Source organism: Biomphalaria glabrata, chromosome 13 (assembly GCF_947242115.1).
Source record: "Biomphalaria glabrata chromosome 13, xgBioGlab47.1, whole genome shotgun sequence".
NCBI lineage: Eukaryota > Metazoa > Mollusca > Gastropoda > Planorbidae > Biomphalaria > Biomphalaria glabrata.
Window position 1 is genome coordinate 32857914 of NC_074723.1, and position 6000 is coordinate 32863913.

The following is a 6000-nucleotide window of genomic DNA, read 5'->3' on the forward strand; positions in this document are numbered from 1 at the left end:
TTCTTGTCTCCACCGGGTATGAGCTATGTTTCAGAGTAGTTTCCCTTCCCTCTGGCCGTAACTCTCTGTAAGCGTCCACCAAGCGGAAGGTTCCTTTGATTTCTTTTAAGAAATCATAAGTTCCCCAGTTGACCGAGGGAGTGGACCCTGTGTGTTTGTGTATTGCTTGTCTAAATGTGTTTCTCTGTAGTTAAGGTCTCCCCCCACCCCTAAAAAAAAATTTGTTTTCCCCTATGTGTCTGCTTTGTACTGCTTAGCTCAGAGTTTCGAAAAAGTGTGGTCTCTCTCTACTCTGGGTCGGAGCGTATATATTAATAAGTGTGTATGCTTGTTTGTGTGCCACTAGTACCTACTACCTTGACTATGACCACCCTCCCACTATTACCACTATGTGTATATGTTACTTTAAATGTATCAGATGTCTGTAGAATAGCTACTCCCTTTCCTTTCTCCCCTAAACTGAATCCTCCTTTTTTTTTTTTTAATTGTAAAAGTGCGTTACCTTCAGAGATTTCAAACCATTACAATGTGTAGTTTTACTAAGAAAGTATGTCCTTAGTTTGATGCTCCCACCATCTGATGGTAACTTGCTTCATTTTTTGGCCTACAGTAGTGTTTTTATTAAATACGCCAATGTGTGTAAGTGTGTAGACCTTTGTTGATGTGTACTGATACACTGACACTACTAGACATCTTTTTGATTATAATGTCAATTATTGTCAATATCAATAGCCAACCTGAGCAGATCTTACAACAGGTCACGTGATCTTGAACTTATTACATGTTCACGGTCCCACAGCGCTAAAGCTCTTTACATCGAGGCATTTTTGTTTTTTTTTTAACAAGAAAATTGTGTCGTAAAATATTAGAAGTCAAGATAAAGAAAAAATTTGCGATAGACGTAACGCTAAACCTGTGTTTATTAAGGATGTAATGTAGACATTATCGTTATCAATGGGGTAAGCCTACTTATTTATTATTATTCATTCATAACAGATTAATTGAATAAATCTCCCTCTTAAGGTAGAATTTATAATAAAGTTAAGTAGACTAGTAGACATTTTCATCGAATGGATTAGACTTTAAAATTAAGATTCAACTAATAGACTTTCATTCAATATCTAGGTATTTTATGTCCTTCTGTATCTTTGAAAGATTAGGCCTAAGCCTAATTCACAAAGAAAATTTGCGAAGTGAAAAAATAACGTAGGAAAGAAATGAATGTTCCATTACTCTTGTCTAAATCATTGATAAGTCCGTGCAAAGCGAGTTTTGAAAGTAGTCGAGGTCTAGATATCTAGATCTAGTCGAATCTAGATTTATTATTTCATTTTTGTACACAAATAGAAAATGCAGATCTAGAATCTAGTTATAAACATTGGAATTAGTTTACCTGACTAGATACGCAGAAACAGGTTTCTGGTATGTTTTAAATTAATGCAGCATAAAAATTTCTTTACATGATTTTTTAGGTTCGTATTCTAATTCTAGCAATCATTTGAATCATTATAGGAAATAATAGGATCATTTGTCACAAGGCCAAGGTCCTCGAAGCTCGCTAAGATCTTCCCTTGTGTCTGAGTTGGAACACTACACTGACAAGAAATTGTACTAGATCTCATCTAGACTAGAACATGAAACGATCAATCTGCTCAGCAAGCTGAGGAGTATTGAGTATTGACACTTATTGACAGTAGTTGAGTAGTGTAAGTATACAATTACAAATGTAAATTTAAAATTAGCCTAAATGTAATTTTGTAACTTAGAATGCAATTTCACAACTTTAACCTTTAGACTTTTAGATGCACACTTGGGCATTGGCACATGTGTGTGTGTCAATGAAATTCAACATTTCATTCAAAAACAATGAAATGATGTATGTACATAAACTAATATTCAATTTGATCCTCTTAGGGCTGATTTAAACATTTCTCTATTGCAATACATTTTTATCTTTAAAATTTTGTCTGTGTTCTCATAGCACCTTAACTCTTACTTGTCTTAGGTTTTCATATATCTCTTTGTTATTGCATTTTTTTCTTTGTAATTAATTGCTTTTTATCATTGCCTTTTAACATTTATACCAAAAAGTTTTATATTGGATGCTTCAAACAGCCACTAACAACTCCTACTTTTATCTTTTTATTGCATTATTTCTTTGTAATTGATTGCTGTTTTCAGGTCACTAAACATATCAAATATTAGATGGTTGAAATTCTAACATATCAAATATTAGGTGGTTGAAGTGTGTATGAAATACCTACAATGGATTGTTCATATTCATTTTTATGACAATGCATATTTTATCTTTAAAAGTCATTAATAGTTAATTCTAGAGATGTTTTAGACAAATACACATGAAATATAGACATTTAACTCATGCTTGGTTCTTCTATCTACTTTATTGCCTCTTTACTTTATTACACATTACCTTTATTTATATTTTATTCTTTACATAATTATACAAACTTTAGGTGCTTGAAACACTTGATGGTTACTTGATATGTGTACTACAATTGTTTGCAACATCTATATCAACTTAGTTCACTTTCTTTTCTATTTATAAATAGTATTATAGTCTTAGTAATCAAATGCTATCATTATACTTTTTAATGTATACCAAATGTTAATTAAAAATGTTCCTAAAATAGGAAAGCCACTAACAACTCCTACTTTTATCTTTTTATTGCATTATTTCTTTTGTAATTAAATGCTATTTTCAGGTCACTAAACACATCAAATATAAACTCTTACTTAATTTCTTATTTAATGCATTGTTTTATTTGCATATAATTTTATTGCTTGATGTTTTCTTTATAACCAAATGCAATGAAATATACATTTACTGTGATGTTTCGCAAAGCCAAAATTAACTCGTACTTGGGTCTTCTATTTACTTTATTGCTTTTTTTTTTACTTTATTACAAAATACCTTTTTGTATTTAATACAAACATTAGATGCTTGAAACACTTGATGGTTACTTGATATTATATTTATATGTACTACAGTTGTTTGCAAAGCCTATATCAACTTCTTAGTTCACTTTACTTTCTATCATTTATAAATATTTTCTTAGTTATCAAATGTTATCTTTATACTTTTTAAGGTATACTAAATGCTAATTAGTTATGTTCTTACAATAAATAGGAATGCCACTAACAACTTCTACTTTGATCTTATCTCCAATTTATTGCATTGTCTCTTTTCTTATTGAATGTTATTATCAGGCCACTAAGCATATATTGAATTTTAGATGGTTGAAACACGTATGAAATACTAGATGGTTGAAACACATCAAATATAAACTCTTGCTTAATTTCTCTTATTTAATGTATTGTTTATTTGCATATATATTTATTCCAGATGTTTCCTTTATAACTAAATGCAATGAAATATACACTCTTTTCACAAAGCCAAACTTAACTCGTATTTGGTTCTTCTATTTACTTTATTGCTTTTTTTTTTACTTTATTACAAAATACCTTTTTATATTTAATACGAACATTAGATGCTTGAAACACTTGATGTATACTTATTATTATATTTATATGTACTACAATTGTTTGCAAAGCCTATATCAACTTCTTAGTTCACTTTACTTTCTATCATTTATATTTTCTTAGTTATCAAATGTTATCTTTATACTTTTTAAGGTATACTAAATGCTAATTAGTAATGTTCTTACAATAAATAGGAATGCCACTAACAACTTCTACTTTGATCTTATCTCCAATTTATTGCATTGTTTCTTTTCTAATTGAATGTTATCAGGCCACTAAGCATATATTGAATTTTAGATGGTTGAAACACACATATGAAATACTAGATGGTTGAAACACATCAAATATAAACTCTTACTTAATTTCTCTTATTTAATGCATTGTTTATTTGCATATAGGTTTATTGCATGATGTTTCCTTTATATCCAAATGCAATTAAATATACATTTACTGTGATGTTTCACAAAGCCAAAATTAACTCATACTTGGTTCTTCTATTTACTTTATTGCTTTTTTTTTTACTTTATTACAAAATACCTTTTTATATTTAATACAAACTTTAGGTGCTTGAAACACATTATGGTTACTTGATATATGTACTACAATTGTTTGCAACATCTATATCAACTTAGTTCACTTTCTTTTCTATTTATAAATAGTATTATAGTCTTAGTAATCAAATGCTATCATTATACTTTTTAATGTATACCAAATGTTAATTATATAAAATGTTCCTAAAATAGGAAAGCCACTAACAACTCCTACTTTTATCTTTTTATTGCATTATTTCTTTTGTAATTAAATGCTATTTTCAGGTCACTAAACACATCAAATATAAACTCTTACTTAATTTCTTATATAATGCATTGTTTTATTTCCATATAATTTTATTGCATGATGTTTTCTTTATAACCAAATGCAATGGAATATACATTTACTGTGATGTTTCACAAAGCCAAAATTAACTCGTACTTGGGTCTTCTATTTACTTTATTGCTTTTTTTTTTTTACTTTATTACAAAATACCTTTTTATATTTAATACAAACTTTAGGTGCTTGAAACACATTATGGTTACTTGATATATGTACTACATTTGTTTGCAACATATATATCAACTTAGTTCACTTTCTTTTCTATTTATAAATAGTATTATAGTCTTAGTAATCAAATGCTATCATATTATTTTTAATGTATACCAAATGTTAATTAAAAATGTTCCTAAAATAGGAAAGCCACTAACAACTCCTACTTTTATCTTTTTTTTTGCATTATTTCTTTTGTAATTAAATGCTAGTTTCAGGACACTAAGCATATCAAATATTAGATGTCTTTATTACAAAATACCTTTTTATATTTAATACAAACATTAGATGCTTGAAACACTTGATGGTTACTTGATATTATATTTATATGTACTACAATTGTTTGCAAAGCCTATATCAACTTCTTAGTTCACTTTACTTTCTATCATTTATAAATATTTTCTTAGTTATCAAATGTTATCTTTATACTTTTTAAGGTATACTAAATGCTAATTAGTAATGTTCTTACAATAAATAGGAATGCCACTAACAACTTCTACTTTGATCTTATCTCCAATGTAATGCATTGTTTCTTTTCTTATTGAATGTTATGGTCAGGCCACTAAGCATATATCAAATTTTAGATGGTTGAAACACACATATGAAATACTAGGTGGTTGAAACACATCAAATATAAACTCTTGCTTAATTTCTCTTTTTTAATGCATTGTTTTTTTTTGCATATAATTTTATTGCATGATGTTTTCTTTATAACCAAATGCAATGAAATATACATTTACTGTGATGTTTCACAAAGCCAAAATTAACTCGTACTTGGTTCTTCTATTTACTTTGCTTTTTTTTTTTTACTTTATTACAAAATACCTTTTTATATTTAATACAAACATTAGGTGCTTGAAACACTTGATGGTTACTTGATATATGTACTACATTTGTTTGCAACATATTTATATCAACTTAGTTCACTTTCTTTTCTATTTATAAATAGTATTATAGTCTTAGTAATCAAATGCTATCATTATACTTTTTAATGTATACCAAATGTTAATTAAAAATGTTCCTAAAATAGGAAAGCCACTAACAACTCCTACTTTTATCTTTTTTTTTGCATTATTTCTTTTGTAATTAAATGCTAGTTTCAGGACACTAAGCATATCAAATATTAGATGTCTTTATTACAAAATACCTTTTTATATTTAATACAAACATTAGATGCTTGAAACACTTGATGGTTACTTGATATTATATTTATATGTACTACAATTGTTTGCAAAGCCTATATCAACTTCTTAGTTCACTTTACTTTCTATCATTTATAAATATTTTCTTAGTTATCAAATGTTATCTTTATACTTTTTAAGGTATACTAAATGCTAATTAGTAATGTTCTTACAATAAATAGGAATGCCACTAACAACTTCTACTTTGATCTTATCTCCAATGTAATGCATTGTT